The 18682-nt window shown below is 40.9% G+C and overlaps 1 protein-coding gene across 1 annotated transcript in view; it reads left to right on the forward strand.

Annotated features, from left to right (window-relative positions):
- Positions 1–9048: 9048 nt before the first annotated feature.
- The window catches only part of slc1a2b (solute carrier family 1 member 2b), a 32209-nt gene continuing 22575 nt past the window's right edge, over positions 9049–18682 (forward strand). The window contains exon 1 of the mRNA XM_029434678.1: positions 9049–9323. The gene's annotated coding sequence lies outside the window, so the exon portion shown is untranslated. The remainder of the gene's footprint in view (positions 9324–18682) is intronic.

Here is an 18682-nt window from a genome sequence, read left to right on the forward strand (position 1 = left end):
TAACAAAGAGTGAGGGTCCTACTCAAGCAATATAAATAACAAAGAAAGTTTCTGTTCGCTTTTGTCCGTCATGTATTGAAGCGATTTTTCAAATATGTTGAGTTCAACCTGTATGTTGAGTTGTGAACCTGTACAAGTTCACACTGGAAGAAAATATTTAATTATACCTGTACAAGTTCACACTGGAAGAAAATATTTAATTATACCTGTACAAGTTCACACTGGAAGAAAATATTTAATTATACCTGTACAAGTTCACACTGGAAGAAGATATTTAATTATACCTGTATAAGTTCACACTGGAAGAAGATATTTAATTATACCTGTACAAGTTCACACTGGAAGAAAATATTTAATTATATCTGTACAAGTTCACACTGGAAGAAAATATTTAATTATACCTGTACAAGTTCACACTGGAAGAAAATATTTAATTATACCTGTACAAGTTCACACTGGAAGAAAATTTTTAATTATACCTGTACAAGTTCACACTGGAAGAAAATATTTAATTATACCTGTACAAGTTCACACTGGAAGAAAATATTTAATTATACCTGTACAAGTTCACACTGGAAGAAAATATTTAATTATACCTGTACAAGTTCACACTGGAAGAAAATATTTAATTGTATCTCAATATCTCTCTCACAGAATACGTGCTTTTATATTGGCAGTGTCTTTGTGGCCTTGTGCGGATAATACCAAAAAATGGATCATGAACTAATATGGATACCAATATAATGCTTTCAATCAGACTCTTGTGCTTAAGTGACAAGGTCATACATGTCCTTACGTTAGTTTCTTCCCTTTTCTGTCGAACCAGTTAGTCGACATTGTAGACTCTACAACATCAGACTCTTGAAAAGACTGGATTACATAACACTTTTCTTGGGAGTATTTCACTCTCATAAATGATCTAACCAATGTAACATTTGTATTTATTACTTAGCAGCAGGATTTGGATGGGCCCCGAATATAAAATAGATTTTCTAAAATCTTCTGAGCATAGCCTGAGGTCGTCAGAGCAATTGTGCCTCTACATTTCCCAGGTCTAATTTTCTCACCATCGGTTTCTTCTCCTGAATTTCTTCTCTTTCCTCCTCAACCAGCTGCTCTTTAACATGGTGGTTAGACTTTTGAAAAAATAGGCCAAAAAATAGATCAGGAATAAAGCCTGTCTAGGCAGTATTTCAGTTCAATTAATTGTTACTAATTTCTTCTTTTCATTTTTTTTGTTGTTACATTATTACATTTGTTATTGCTGTAAAGTCATTTTTCTTTCAAAAGCGCTTAAAAAAAAGTAAATTACAATATAGTTATTTTTCTTTATCTTTCTATTATTGTTATTATTCAAAAAGCATTTATAACACTTAATGGTAATAATATAGGATCACAATTGGAATGCAAAACTGCTACGCCTTTGTTGCACTCCAAAAGAACAACATCTATCAAAGACTTTCTGTCTTTCCTTCACCCATTTACTGAAGCTGAACAACAGCTTAGTATTGTCCCATGTTTCCCAGAGGACAGTCCTCTCCACTTGGGCTGGGAGACTGACTGTTCACAGGCCCTGGTTAGCTCACAGGGCAACACTTAACCAAGTCCTGTCCTGTCCTGGGAACGGAGATGTAACCCTGAGTAAAGTACCTGGATAATGATGAGAAAATGCTACCATGAGAACTCCATAGTTAACACTGGAGAGGCGGAGGGGCAAAATACTTAACACCAGACTTACACAAAATGTTTAGGTTTCAGTCCAGTTTCCCAGTTAGGCTGATGGGCCCATTGGTTTGTTCTCTGTGTGAGAAGAACCCTTTGAGCGAAAGCATTTTGGCACTCAGGATCCACACACAGCTCCGTTGTTAGTATTCTGGTCATAACAATGTGGGACTGCTGAGGTGATGTCCTGAATCATTTACATTTAAAAGATCAGTTTGGTGTCTTTCCTGTTGAAAATGTAAGGGTTTAAAAATGCATCACAAATACTTAATGAAGGAAAAGTTTTTAGGGGGAGTAAATAGTGCATTGGATTAATATACCTTCGTATAACTAGTAGGTAATTAAAGCACTGGCTCATTTTATCCAATAGTTCATGTATGCCTCATTAATGGGGATCTATGTGGTCTCTTGGTGGGATCTGTAGCTTTATTCTTTAGGCAGCAATGTGTTTACTGCCCTGTGATATTATCCCATTTTCTACCAGCCATGCCCTTAGCAACTCCCCCAGTTGCTAACCCCAGAACCATTTTTATTCCAGCCCCTTCATCCCTCTAATACATACAGTATGTATCCAAACAGAGCCGGGTATTATTCAGTCATTACCTGCCATATAAAGCTATATAAAACGGAAGATAGCGATTTATACACTTCACAGCCCTGAATAAATATACAACACACCCATGTTTCAACACACAAAGCAATTTTGCTCTACTGATGTAAAGCGCCGGCTGTGTTTTCATCCATATGCAGGCCTATGACTGAATTGCACAGCCAGAGTAATATGATTTATTGTAGCTGTGATTGTTTGACTCCTACAGCAGCTGCAGGAAGCCTGCATGCATTCAAGCTGCTGCTACTAAACTGAAGAAGAGATGGTGAGAGTTTAGTTAAAACAATTCAACAAGTCAGGTGCTATTAGGTAGTTTTTACTATCTTTCCCCTGCAGTTCAATATGAAAACACAAAGGATTTCTATAGCAAAACATGTTGCAATGTTCAAACAGCAACCTGAGGAATGTTTTAAGACAGACTTAAAACTTGTGAACTAATCACTTAACAATCAGACTACTCATAGATAAAACTATATCAAACTCAAAACCTTAACTTAAAGGGCCTACGAAATGATAAACATGAATTTCTACTGAGGATAGTAAATGCTATTTGTGGTGTAAAATGATGTGTTATTTATGACACAATGATCGCAGTATTTAATAAATCATGATTTAGTATGTCGACCACCGATGTTTACATTGCTGCTACCGGAAACACCCGACGCCGTGTTCTGACGTCACAAGTAGAATACAGTCCACCAGTATACACAGACAGCACGGCAGAAGCGGCAGACGTGGCGATGTCGGAGTCTGGCTCGGATATTTCGACAGAATCGAGTGACAGTGAGTCGTCAATAGACTCGTTGCACTTTGAAGAAGAGGAGAACTTTATTGAAGAGGATGCCTGTGTCGTGGAATCAGATCATGCGGGCGAGTTGAACGTGGTGGAAACAGAGCAGCGCGAGACACAGTGTTCAAGATGGAGACACAGACGGGAGCGAACATGCGGATGATGGTGACGGTGATCCTGGATTTGGCGGAGATCCTGTGCGGCAACAGAACACAGACAGGTATATACATTTGACTATAGTTCATAGAACTTCTCAATATATAGTAAATACATCATAATAAAACGTAACATGATCCTCGATCGTAAATAAATCACTAGCTATCCTATATCGAGTCGATAGCTTGGTTTCCTTGAATTGTTATTGAATGCTCGATAGCTAAGTATTCAATTATTTCTCTACTTGGACACATCGACGTCTGTAAAGCTTGATAACTTGATACTTTCTCGAAGTTTCTGCGGTTGAGGTTCTATCGTTGTGTCTGATGTCAAACGTCATATATTACGAGGCTGCATATAAAGCATTAGCTATTAGCTAACAAACAGATCGGAGGACAGTGTTGTTTTATAAAGTATAGTCTGTATACTGACCGTCTAACGGCTGCCTATAGTAGCCGGAACACTTACCAGATGTTCATGGAAGTTACGAGAATTACGTGAAATGGGTAAACAGTTGCTACTAGATAGACCCGACCTCCGTACGACCATAACAGGCTTATGAGCTTCCGCCAAGAAAAGGATGTCATGGAGGAATTCAATGGGACATGGTGCAAACATAACCTGCATAAGAGATCACCCAGGATTCAAATCAAAGTGTCTGGATGTTTGGGTGTTGCAGACAGCCTACCAAAGGTATTCGAAGAGGGACAGACAACAAGCAGGTGATCAGTCACGTAATGAGGAAGTTACTTGTGTGCACAAATGTGTAGAGCTCAGAAACTTTGATGTATTTATGGGAAGTCGAATGGTCACTCTGTCACTGAATAAATAGATAAATAAGCAAATAAGGTTGAAGTGATGACCATTGATGTATTATCTTGTATGTTACAGAATGTATCACTATGTGGCATACCGCCAGCTGGTGAGATTCTGCTGGGAGATACTTGGTAAGAACCACAGACTGCCATCATGTGCCATTCACAAGATCTGTGCTACGTTTTCCATCTGACAACTACACGTCGTTCAAGTATCAGCACTTTATTAGAGTCAATAACAAAACACAATGTCAGTTCAGTGATTGAATCTGCTTCTATACAGCACAACAGCATCCCTCTTGTTTGGTTTTTCCCACCGAATGCTGAGTGGATCTGGAACTTCCAAAGGTTCCTCATCAACATTGTCTTGGCACAAGCGTAGAGTCTCGGTCAAGAGTTCAGTAACATACTCTGCAAAAAATAAAAAGTTGTGCAAGATTTTATGTTTGTCATTATTCTGGTAAAACTGTACAATTCATTTTAGTATAATTATTATACATCCGGATTTCTAAAAAGAAGATTCACTTTGTGTATGTTTAGAGTTCTTACCATATGAAGCTGCTGTAATCACACGTCTAACTACATGACCACCTTTCTTTGCTTTGGGGAATTTCACAGTGTATTGGAGTTGTCCTGTACTGGTTTTGGCACGCTTCCTGCCAGAGTTTTCATTGTAATGCAGTGCTGCTAGGATCAACCTACAATATAAATACATGTATTGCATGTGTGTACTATGTGATACTAGAAGTCTCTAGTATTGTCCGATGGGATTCATATTATACTTTACCTGCAATACATGCCAGTGTACGAGTATGCATACATTTTTGGGGCAAACTGGTTGACTATACTGTGGTATACTTCCACCCCGTAGGTTTGCTGTGAAGGTGACATCTTCTTGACATCTCTGACAAAAGCTTATGTTATTCAGCTTTAGTGCTGGCACTGAATCTGAAGATACACAATCGAAAAAGGATATAGGATATGGTCAGTCATCGAAAACATATTACTTATTCACTGCATATAACTTTGCTTTACTGAAGATGTCGTAGAAAATGTTATTACCTGCTTTGAGCCATTTCTTGAACATTTCTTGAGAGAAATTATATAACATCAAACAATTCAATATTTGAATTATGTACATGCATGTGGTGATTGTATGTTTAACACGTCATGTGCAGGTCTACTGGTACTACAACTGTAATGTACAGATGACGTACAGTCTGTACTTTCTGAAGGATTGGTGAATTTCCCTGGTGACCATCGTTGATTGATGAAAACACGATCTCTCAAAGTGCTGCCCACATATCGTTGGTTTCATCGACCCCGGTTTTCCTGGTCCAGCAAACTTTTCCCTCGTTCGACGCACTTCACTTATCCATAGACGCAACATCTTACCATCTTTTGGCCACAGAAACATCCCTTAGCCAGATTTGGAGACGGCCCCACATCTCCATACAACACATCGCTTCACAATTATCTTTGCCGATCGATTTTTGTCCATTGTTTCTCATAATAACTGACAGCAGTCTTTGCTGGACGCTTCAACGCAGACAAACACTGGTGGCGGCTGTATTATACTTGTGACGTCATCGCCTGAACATTGCCGAAGTGGATGCTCTCAGCGCAGCGATCGATTGTTGTTAGCGGAAGTTATTTTTATGATCGTGTTTTATTACCAATACATCAATATTAAAAAAAATATATGGCACATTTCACAATAGATATGCAACCTCATATACCAAGGCCAATAACACTGACGAAATATAATTTTTAATGTTTTTCAAATCTAAAAACTACACCAGTTGGATATCAGTTTGCCTCTCGTCTTTCAGCCTGGAGATAGACACGTGGAGGGAGGTGGTCAGCACCATGGAGCCACTGTTGATGCTGGTGGGGTTTCTGTTTGCATCACACTTATGTCTTTGTGCTCAGTATGATTTGAGCCAATGTTATCAAAGACAACACAAAAACAAGAAGTGGCTCTGCAAGTCTAAAAGCCTGAGAGGCCTTAAGTAAAGGCGTTGGCTTAACGTGATTAACGAGAGACATTTGAGGACAACATGTATGAGGGCACAATTTGGCATCTACCTACATGGCCCTTTGGTACGAGTGAATTACACATCCAAGTTACATTTCTGTGTGTACCAAAAAGCAGCGTGACATCAGTGTTTACCCTGTACACACAGGTCTAATTATCTACTTTACGTTAAGTCAAAGAAACCCAAGAACTGCTGCTGTTTAGAGTAAACAGATGCCTAACAGGAGGAAATATCAGATGCATGTGGGCAGGGTATGGTCTGCCGTCAGATTACCTGAGCAGGACTCTAATTCACTTCATTACTTTATGATTTTAGTTGCAATGGACACGCCTCTATTAATGTTTGACCAGCACTCACACACAAATATTCATGCTGTCTCTTGAAAAGATTTAAAGAGGAAATGTGCTGATCTTACATATCATCAAAATCTTCAAGAAGTGAATTCAGACAAAGTAAGACAGAGATGGAATGAATAAAAGAGACAGCTAGAAATATGCAGTGCAGGTAGGTGTGGTTCTTTTGTTTGGGGGCGACATTCTCTTAGTTTGGCTATTCTTATAAAAAATTGTACCATTAGCAAACAGTTCAATACTTGCATTAACCTCCTCCCCAAAGGAAACCTCCCGGGGGTATTTCTGAAGACATGCCAGCTATATCACCCTTAAACATCGTCGTAACACTTCTAGGATTTCTGATTGCTCCTGAGAGACCATCAACACTGGCCCAAGCCATTACAGGTTAATGTACCCTTTCTACAGGGGCAGATGTAAATGGTAGCTGTACATCATGGATTCTTTCCAACAGCTTAAAAATGCATTAAAAACGCCAGATTGTAAAATAAATCCAGTTTTAAAAAGGTGAAAAGTAGTATTCTATCATTGGATACAATAGCTTCATGAAACCTTCAAATCTTTGGTTTCCAAATGATCTATGTCAGTGTCTGTACAGACAGAAGCACAGACTGCAGTGCACATGGGCCTGACGTGTTACAATTCTTAAGTCCCATGAATGGAACACAATGGAGAACAACTGATTTTGGATGATGATTTTGCTGTCCTGTTTTTATCTGTAGCTTTTGGTGTTGTTAGGATGTTACATCCTGTGAAAGGCTGAGATAAAACATCAGTAGCCTGCAAATTCAATGAAGAAAATGGTGAAGTTAACTGACTAACGTGCCATGGAAAAGGTGAAGTAACTTGCTGCTCCTTGTAAGTTGGGAAAGCCTTGCCTTCCGGAGTCACAGAGTTCAGCTTCTCGCATTCAAAACAAAATGTATAATATCTTCGGTTAGGAGGGTGAAGATTAATTCCCTAACTGGGTTCCCTGCTGCTTTGCATACAGAAGAGGGTCCTGGCAGACCCATATTGATTATCCTTCACAGTGCTGTCTGTTACATCCAAATGTTTGAAGGCCCAGATGATTGTTTTTGTCTCATGAGCAAGCTAAACCCATGGGAAGCAAAACCCTAATAAGCAAACTGTAGCAATGTGCTAACTATTCATTTAAAGTTAACAAAAATGATTCATTCAGCACTCCTGTTTGCTGTTGTAAGAAACAATTATATAGAGTGGTACAGGCCAAACAGTGGCCCAGGTGCTAAGACGAGCTTGTGCACCATAAGCTATTCATATTTGATCCTCCAGCACTGAAACACAGCGCAGTGCACAGATACTGAGCTGCAATTGATCTTTATCACAAAATACTTGCCATTTCGGATTTTATTATTCTGATATTTTTCTATTTCTATTTCTGCTCCAGATGAAACTAATTTGCACAGCAGTGGATAGAATGGTGGAGGATATTTAATAAATACTATTAAGTATGTGGACTAACTATTCAGACACACTTGTAGACATTTAGACAGTCGAAGGTTAGGTTGACTTTGCTCTGTCAAGCCTCAATCTGGCAATATCATGCAACGTCTTCAAAATATTTATTGCCCTGCCTCTGGCAACACAACATGACATACTGACACCTCTCTTACTTTCCCACCTTCCTTCTTTTCATCTCTTTGAAAGTCACTGTTATGGTATCCAAAAGCATATGCATGAATCTACATTCTAGTTGCTGTGCTTTACATTACGACTTTTTGTAACTACAATGTTGAGAAAAAATTAATTAAAGTGTTACTGAGTGTTACTCTAAATAACCCAATATGATTTGTTGTCACTTTACTTACAGGCAATTTGCTGTAAGTTTTTCCCTTTTTATTCCCCTTGAATATTACTTGTTGTCTTCTTTGTGCTCAACGTTACCGGACTCCATGCAGACCACAGAAGACATCTGCAACATTTTGTCAGTCAGAGTGACGTGAGGGAAAAAAGATTAATACTAAATGAGTATACATACTGACCTGACATGAGTCAACAATGTCCCCAAGCCCCATCTCCTCCATGGTTTTGACTGACATTTTTCAGTTCATAAGGATCCATACATTCTCAAAGAAATGTGTACTTCAGTTTAAGTTGTAACTAAGATGATGTTCTGCTGTATTGTAATCATACATGCAGACATGCAGTACAAATGCTTTGGCAGATTAGAGAGATACTACAGGATGCATGGAAATTTTAACACTGGCTTTAATGAGTTTTAGCCAATGTCTCTAGCAACAAAGTAAAGGTCATAAAAACATCAAAGCCACAAAGTGCAATGGGGCAGAGAGACTATGAGAACCTGCAGCACACCCTCTGCATGTTAAATAGGATATTCTCTGTGGATGTTCGTAAAATAAGGAACATCCAGTTCTCTCTTTATGAACAGGTTTTGCAACTTACACTGATTTACAAATACCATGAGTGTGTGTGTGAAAGAGAGAGTGGCTGAAAGAGAGACAGACAGAGAGAGAAAGAAAGAAAGAGGGAGATGGGTACGTTATAGGCTACATCTTCAACCAACGGGAGTTGGCATTCCCATGCTGAAGAGACAAAGAGGGGGGAAACGGGCGGAGGTGGGTGGGGGAGTAAAGCACCGAAGAGTGAGGTGAGGCAGAGCTCATTCAGTGGGATCGTTGAGCTGCGGAGCTCCTCGGATTTAACGAACAGAAAACCCTTCGTTTGGTCTGAGAACCGCTCCTGTCCTGGACCGCTGTGCACCCTGTTGCTCGCTGTGGCTGACCACCTCTGAAGCGGATACGAAAAGACCCTGCAAGGGGACGAGACCAAAAACTTTTTTCATCGTGGTTTTTAACAAAGGTAAGACGCTGAGTTTGTTTTTATTTTAGCTTGCAATCAGCATCCATAAACGCGCAATGGAGGAGGTGATGAGGAAAAGCATAGCTTGTCTTGATCGTGTAGTGTAGTTTAATTTATTCTTTATCATCACAACAAGTCACAGGTAAATAAATATAATTACTTTATCGAGAAATTACTGCAGGTGCACTGCAAGAGCATGTTTGCAGGTAAACCACTAAGAACACACTAGTATGCAGAAATCCCTTATGATTATTAGTTTTTTTATGTGCAGTATTCATATTCAATAGATATATAGAATAGCTATAGATTAAGTCATAGAGGTGACAACCTAGAGTGAAAAGTCCCGAAAAGATAAAACAATAATCTCGCGCTACATAGTAATATCGCATTACATTGGATACAGTATTTGCATTTACTCACATCTTTCTTAGTGTTTCACAGATTACTGCCTTAGACATGCATGTATCAAATAAAAGTGGAATTGAATTGCTGTAAGTATATGATCTAAGTAAACCTTTATTCCCTGACATTCACAATTACATCACAGGGAATAATCGAAATGTGTCTTTGCACATTTGACAGCAGCCGTAGGCAACACTTTAGATACAGTAGAACCTCTATCATAAAAACCTTTTTCAGAATCTTTCAGAGATTGTTCTTAAATCTCTGGCTGAAAGCAGCCTTCTCTTGACTGAACCGACGGCTCCACTTGCATTGCTCCAGCTAAACGCGCAACGTTTTCCTGTTGGATGTTTTAAAAGAAAAGGAAGTTGATTTGAACTGAATTATCCTATAACAGTTAACTTTAGAAGCACTTTCTTCACAGAAACAGTCAATGCTTATCTCCTTCTACAAATAACCTGTGGCATTTCTTGGCAACATCATAAGTGCAATACATCTTGGTTAGACACTGAGGCTCTTTGCAGTAGGCTAATGCATTTATTTACGCTTGCTCTTGCAGATTAATAAATAAATATGTAAACATGCTTAATCTGAGAAAGAAAACTTCCTTTATTGTTGATTTGCAGTATTTTCTATAGTTGATCTTTCCTCAAACATGTTGTCTATATGGAAAGAGAAAGAGGATGTTGCATATTGCATATTTTATTTGCACAACGCTTATGCACCGGAGTTGCCCATGGCATTCCCTGAGTTAGAACATAACTAGCAAACGCTCCTGGAAGGACAACAACGAAAGCTTATTACCTTCTATCGCCACCCACTTCTTGAGCCAATAGTTGCAGCCCTTTCCCTCTTTCATGTTAAAACACAATCGCACCGCACGCGCGCGCACACACACACACACACACACACACACATACACACACTATTACCGTAGCACCATCAATGTCACCATGGAAACCAGCTCTAGTTGCACCCTCAGTTGATCGCCTTGAACTGCATGCTGATGTATGAAACCTGGAGCGGAGGGGTGCCTCTCTCTGCCTCTCTCTCTCTCTCTCTCTCTCTCTCTCTCTCTCTCTCTCTCTCTCTCTCTCTCTCTCTCTCTCTCTCTCTCTGACTAGAGATGATTGTATATGTTGGATTTTAATAGGTATGTTATCTTCCACTGGTGGTCTGTACTGGTGAGCGGAACTGGCTGTACCATGTGCATTGTGTGGCAGGACTGTGATCTGAAGAGGCCTTGCCCTTCAGTGTAATTGCTGGGAGAATCTGTAACTGAAAGTGTCCAAGCAGTGAATGCCTTTTGTCCTTTTCCCAGAGGCTGCTCTCTAATCTACTGTACTGTGGCATTTGCTGCCTTACATGAATGAGCACAACAGACATTTAAGGCAGACTCACACATGCTGAAAGGCAGGATGAGTCATTACATTTATACATGCATGTCCTGAATCTGTAGGGGGTGTTTAAAAAAAAATTAAAATAAATGCCTCTCATTAAGGAAACACCTCTTCTCTATGGCCACTGGTCGACGGAAATCAAATCGAAATCAATTGTGTGATGTCAATATTTACCTGTGCTTGCTATAGTAACAATTAATGTTGATAGCAAACTGTATATTTCTGAAGTAAATGATTGTAAGTCCAACATGGACAACTGTGAAATTAAAAACCCATAAATGCATCCAAGTAATCATACACGCACAAGACAACATACAGAAGTACTCCCACGCCCAGACAAAACCCTGTGGTGTCGCTGATCTCTCACTGGCAGTGAAACGAGTCAAAATCATATTTCTCGTAATCTGTTATGTTAGCCATCTGTGAAGACGTTACTTTAATTAGGGTAGACATTGCCCCGGGTAGGCTACTCAGGGCAGAGTAGATGAACGCATGAACATGTGTGTTTGTTAGTTGTGTTTAATACAGGCTGTTCTGGTGTGAGTTTTACACACACACACACACACACACACACACACACACACACACACACACACACACACACACACACACACACACACACACACACACACACACACACACAGGTAAGGGGAGGGTAGTTGTGGAAATATGCGAGCCAGGGTTAAATATCATACATAGCAAAAGGAAGAAATAACACAACAGTCAAAGATCAATATGCTTCAATATAGCTTCTTCATTGACTGCACTTTACTGTGGAAATTACATTTTACCAATCAATCTCAACAGTTTAATGGATTGATTAAAGTAATGGGCTGTGCATGAGAATTAATAAGAGGAGAATCCACTGGATGGATTTGTCTATAATACTCACAGCTGACTGGGAATGATAGACCAACATATAGTCTTGTTTTCATGTTAGGAATTAGCTATATTTTTAAAATAACATCTAACAACTTAGAAAGCAAGCAGGCAGAAGATAGTGCTGGCCTATTTTCCTTTCTGCATTCACATTTTATACTGCTCCATAATGTTCTTCCGTTCAGTTTAGCGCCTGAGAAAAACAATAAAACCCAAGAACAATGTGGAAAGGCTTCAGTTTCTGCCAGATACACTGAGATTTTTAACTGCCAGAAGTGTTAGATAGAGTGGGAGAGTGGCTTTAATATGTGGGAGTGACAGAAAGAGAGAGAAAACGATGGGGCGGAGGACAGACAGTAAACTATAGAACTCTTTCTTTGGATGAAAAGAGATAAATGGCAAAAGGATGAAGTGTAGAATGTGGGGTTGTTTCTCCCTCTAGACATTTTTTCAGCTCTTCCCATGCATGAGGACGTAAAAAGGGCCGCACAAGCAGCCTGAAGATTGAGCATATGTTACCTGTCTGTGGCTGTCTAAGTCAAACCTCTCCTCTCACTGCTGCTGGGGAAAGCTGCAGAAAAAGTGAGAAAGATAGAGAGTGAGAAAGATAGAAAGTGAGAAAGATAGAAAGTGAGAGAACGATGGTTTGAAGAAAGCTGGAATGAAAGGAACAGGAAGAGGAAAGGACAGTAGAACTGGGAAAAAAAGAGGGAGGAGAGGAAACAGATGAAATGGACACATGCATTCAGACATCCTCAGAGATGTGTATGTGTGTGGCTGTGGGTCTCCATTCATGGAGCTTCTCTGTGGTCTTGCTGGCAGTCTGTTGCATCTAGTGCCTGAGTAATCCTCCTGGGAACACGCCGAGGCTGCCAAAGTACCATCCAGCTCCTCTTTTCACTCTTAACCACCCTCATGCTCGTCGATCTCAATACTCCTTTTTCTCTTCCCGTATTTCTGTTTCTTTCATTTCATTTCAGTGCTTCCTAATTACCTTAATATCATCCAATTTCATTTGTCTCTGCACTTGATTTTCCCCGTATTCCTTTGCCTTCTTTTTGCTTTTCAGGTCTTGAATTGCGATTCATCTCCATCCTCATCACTTTACTCCTGGTGTGAATCTTCCTAATATGTGGGATTCATGCTCTCTTTCTTTTTTAGTCTTGCCTATAGAATCAGTGTTTCGGTTCTCAGGGAGCAGAACAGAGTGAGGCCTTTCCCATGGGTTGACCAAACAAAGAGCCTGGCTCCCTTCACTTCTGTGTGACTGCACAGGAACAGAAACAGAGGCATTCACTAGCGAGTCTGCTGCTAGGCGGCAAAACGATAGATCCCCGCTGGCCATGGTCGAGGCATTTCTACGGTTTTGCTATGAGACGACAGCGATCATTACCCTTATAATCTGTGTTGATGCGTAAGTGAAGTTTTCAGGAACTTGCCTAGGTGAGCTCACAGTGCATGACAGACATAGCAAAATGCAACATAGCATATTAATAAAACAATTCTATAAATAAAAGACATTCAAATTATACTTACAGTTTTCTGTATGTATCATGTTTTTGCTTGGAGCTAGTATTGTATGTGAAAATAATGGCTGTGTCGCCAGTACAAAGAACATGTTTGCTCTCTTATGGCAGTCAAAAGTCATGGCCAGAGCAACACACACGTGTACTAATGACCAACTAAGTTCACAAGCTGTACCTAATACCATCATAACTAAGATAAGATAACAAATCCTGACATACAGTCAACAAATAAACAAGTTCCTCTCACATATAGATCAAGCCCATTTGGTTATTAGTGGCTGTTTCTGCTCCAATTTAAAGAGTTCAAACAGTTTTTACAGGACTAAATAGCTAATTATAGAATTAATATCACATTAACACTCAACATTTACATACTGGAAGGGGGGCCCCCAGAGAGGATTGAGTCAGTGTTTGCTGTGATACAGTGAAGTCCTCATCCAACCCACCCCTTCACCACTGCCACCGTCCTCCTCTTCCCCGAAAACCCAAACCACCCACGTCCCGTTGGCACCTGCTACATTGGAATTCAGGTCAGCAGGGGGAGTCACGAAATTGCTCTGAGAGTGATTGGTAAAGGGAAGAGGGACAGGAGGGGGGGGGGGGGGGGGGGGTGTCTCCTGTTTAGTTTTTTTCCCCTTGGCACCAAAGACTATGCCATTGAGAACAATCAGCCCATTGTGTGGCAACAAAAGAATCATAATTAAAGCACATTAAGTGATTTGTTCAAAACAAAGAGAAGACTTCATCGCAACAATTGTCACAAGATGCAATCTGACAGATTCACACTGCTTATCAGATGGAGCTACCTTTGGTTTATGCCATTGCTCTTTGAACCTTATGTCTCAACACACATACAATAACAATAACATAAAAGATCAAAGAAAGCAGTATGAATTTAAGAGAGATATACATGTTTGACAGTTTTAAAAACTGGGCCATGTGACCTTACAGAATACATTAACATTAATAGTTTCTGTTTGACTTCTTCAAGCTTTTTTGAAAGATTTAATGTATCTTGTAGAAGTTGCTGTAACTGCCTTTCTCCTCATATTCTTCATTTATAGAGTAAAGCTTTTATGACAGTTTTCAGAATGAGGATAATGCGAGGATCAGTGAATGGGGAATTAAGAGGAAGAGGATAAATAGAGAATACAAAAAGGATTAAATGATACATGGGGATTCCATATGGTGACATGACAAGATGGAACTAGAAATCATTTTAACATTTGATCCTCCTGCCATTAGCCGAGATCTGACCTGACCAGGAACACAGAATAAAAAAGAGACTAAAAGTTATGTAAAAAAAAAAGTGAATCAGAGTAAAACTAGTGTCCCACTTTACCCCTCCCCGTCTCACCCACCTTCCTCTTCCTTTGCCCCTTTTTACTATTCCACAAATCCTCAATTAAGTGCGTAATGGGCCTCTGAGGCAGGTTTGTGTGCTTCTTTGTTCAACTCTGGGGAAACGGCCGGCATTAATGTTCCTCTTGAGTATGTAAATAGCCAGAGCTGTGGGAGCGCAAAGCAGAACTGCCACTTGTCCGCTTAATCGCGGAGAGCTCCATCACTTTCAGACATTTTAGGAAGCCAAAACGGGCCATGCATGAGAACTTCAGCTCCAAATACAATGCCCACACTCGGAAGAGTAACCTCAGCACCCATGTCCACCACCCACTTCTTCCGGTGCTCTCTCTCCCTCAGCACCTTTTACCCTCACCCTCTCTCCCCTCCCCTCCCCCCAAAAACGGCCCTCACCCCTCCTACTCCACGGACACCCGACCAATCCGCCCTCCGCATGTATGCTGCTCCCCACTGCTCAGCCTATCCCATCCCGATGAGCCCAGTTGATAGACCCTCCAGTCTAGTTTTGTTTACCTCACCCACTTGTCCAACTGAACACACAACAATCCCCTTCATTGCATGTTTGTCAGCCCCCTTTTCAGAACTAAAAGAGGAGAGAGAGAGAGAGGAGGGGAGGGGGTTACAAAAACAAAAACGAAGGAAACAATTAAATTGCCCCTCCTCCCCATGAACCCTGTGCTAGCGGTTTCCCAGCTCCAGAGTCTGTGAACTAACTTGGAGGCCTGTAAAGTGGCTCATTATTCTAGTAGGGGTGGCGTGTTCCAAGAGCGGCTTGCCTCAATGGCTGATGAACACAGAGAGGGTTTTGTTAGAGGTTTTTGGCTCACCACATTATGTACTGGTTAAGTAGGAGCGGCATCTATCTACCACTGAACGAGGCGACCGACCTACCGACCGATCGACCTACCTAACCTACCTATCGGACCGACCGGACCGACCGACCGACCGACCGGAGGAGCGAGCGAGCGCGCGCGTCGCGCGCGCGCGCGCGCGCGCGCGCGCGCGCGCGCGCGCTAGGTCGGGCGAGCTAGCGAGCGAGCGAGCGAGCGAGCGAGCGAGCGAGTCGAACGAGCGAGCCAGCGAGCTAGCGAGCAGCGAGCTAGAGAGCGAGCGAGCGAGCGAGCGAGAGAGCGAGGAGAGAGAGAGAGCGAGCGAGCGAGAGCGAGCAGCAGTCGAGCGAGCGAGGAGCGAGCGAGCGAGCGAGCGAGCGAGTGCGAGCGAGCGATCTATCTATCCGATCGATCGAGCGAGCGAGCGAGCAGCGAGCTAGCGAGCGAGCGAGCTAGCGAGCTGAGCTAGCGAAGCGAGCGAGCAGGTCTATCAGCTAGACTAGCGAGTCTATCTATCTATCTATCTATCTATCTAGCGAATCTATTCTATCGATCTATGCGATCTATCTAGCTAGTCATCTATCTATCTATCTATCTATCTAGCTATCTACTATCTATCTATCTATCTATCTATCTATCTATCTATCTATCTACTATCTATCTATCTATCTATCTATCTATCTATCTATCTATCTATATCTATCTATCTATCTATCTATCTATCTACATTGTGTATTACATAATACTCTCTAATAGATTATTTGCAATGTTGGTATGGCCAACATTATGAATTGTTACATCTGAAGAAGAGAAAATAATATAATAAATAAATAATATATAAGTCAAGTTAAATTCATTTAGATTTTATATTCAAATCAGTTGTACATGTACTCTTACTGCACACTGTACAACATCCTTTTATAGCCAGATGGATCCTGGCTCGTCTTATAGTAGTAGAGGATTACAGTGAAGCAGGATTTGGGCGAATTTGTGTTGTATGCTTTAAATCTGGACTGAAGGGGGTTTACCATCTTCTGAGCAGGCGAAGATGAGTGTGCTCTGGGGATTTGGCTGTGACTAGGATCAAACAATGGAATTGTGTTTAAAATGTTTTTTCCCAGCGGTTCTGATAATAATTGACTGTGACTATAGGCAGGCTGTCATAATTAGGCGATGGAAAAATCCTAAATGAGCTCATTCGCTCTCAATGGCATTCCATTGCTGCGTGTGACTGAAGAAATATTTACATAGTTTGACAAAGTATGCAGGCAATAGTGACGTGGCTAGAAAGACAATAAACTGAGGCGCAGCATGGGTCCCCTTGTGGCTTATCACATGTAACAACAGTCAGCAACAAGCAATGGTTAGCTTTTATTTTCACGGTATTTAAGGGATATGAGAAAGGAACTCCTGGCTCATGTGTATACGTATATGTGGTTCTGAAAGAACAGTGTCAGTGAAGTGGTCCTGAAAGGAAAGCAAGTTTCAGTGTTTGAGGCCTGAAGTCATATTTTAACTTCCTGAAGCTTTTCTGAAAGGGTGAATAAAGTTATTGTTTATTAAAGACAAACCAAATATATTTCTTGAATCCCTTTCGGTCTTTATCTGTGCAGATTTATATTATGTTATTTTCTCTTCACACATCATTGGATTTGTTGATTAAAATTCAGTTTCCTGCACTTAAACAGTTGGCCAACACTCAGGCTCACACCAGGTGTTTCAGACTCCACGGGTTTTGTCCTTGTGCTTTGGTGCCTAGAAACAAGAGCAAGGTTCCAGATATCAGCCTCTGCTGAAAATGTGTTGTCTGTCAGACATGCATAACATATTTTATTTGAGTTAATACAGTATGTTGTGATCACAATGACATGTTGTGTATGTTTGTGTGAACAAGAAGGAGAAAGAAAAACAGAGAGAGAGGGAGGGAAAGCTGGTGAAAGAAAGAAAGGCTGTAATGAGGAAGAGAGATGCATGGAGACTGTCAGCTCTGTCACACTTCGCTGCTTTCCTGATATGCTTCCCCATTGTATTCTGGATGATGGTTGATGAGATGTGTTTCCCTCAGTGCAGATACACAGACAAGGAGTGTTGCAATTAGAAAAAAAACACAATATTATAGAAATATGCATACGATAACAACCCCATACGCCATGTCTACATATGTTTCAACTTCTGTTTAAGGTAATAAACATTGGATGGATGACATCCAGCCAGTAACATAATGTGCATACCCAAAAAGCAAAAGAACAATTCAAACCAAGCAATACTGTATGGAACTAGTTGTAATGTATATCTACGGATTTCTGTTGGTTGCATAGACTGCAGTCTGTGCAGTATAAGGCTGCATCTACAGTATACAGTTACTACGCAGTACTTTATCTAAGGCGAACTGAACATTTCTAGCAGACATGACCCAACACGCCCTATAGTCACTGAACATTTTACACTGAATATGAGTCTCTAGGATCCATGAGCTAAAAATGTATGTATGTGTGTATGTGTGTGTGTGTGTGGTCGTCCGTCTTAGCTGGCTCATGTAATGAGCTGTGTGTGTGTGCAGGAATGCCCTTTCTGTCATCACTGCGGGGTGGTGTGAGGAGAGCGGGGGCATGGCCACTGCTGCAGGCTTTGCTCAGTCCCTACAGACTCCAGTGTTTAATTAGTGAGAGAACATCTATCCTCCTTAGCCCTCTTATTGGCAAATCCTGAGTGAGACTGTAACCCCCCCCTCAACCCGCCTCCAATACCACGGGACTGGAGTGTGTGAGTGTGCTTGCATTTACACGTATTGTTCTCACACAAATGTGAACTACAGGGGGGTTAGACAGTGAGAGTAAGTGCACGTATCATCTACGTATATTTAAATGTGAGTGTGGCAGGTGAGTCCAGTGATGTATGAAATGTGATTTGTGCACTAATCCCATTTCACAGCGCCAGCTGCCCAACACAGATGTCAGCTC

The sequence above is a fragment of the Cottoperca gobio genome, chromosome 6 (assembly GCF_900634415.1).
Source record: "Cottoperca gobio chromosome 6, fCotGob3.1, whole genome shotgun sequence".
Classification (NCBI taxonomy): Eukaryota; Metazoa; Chordata; class Actinopteri; order Perciformes; family Bovichtidae; genus Cottoperca; species Cottoperca gobio.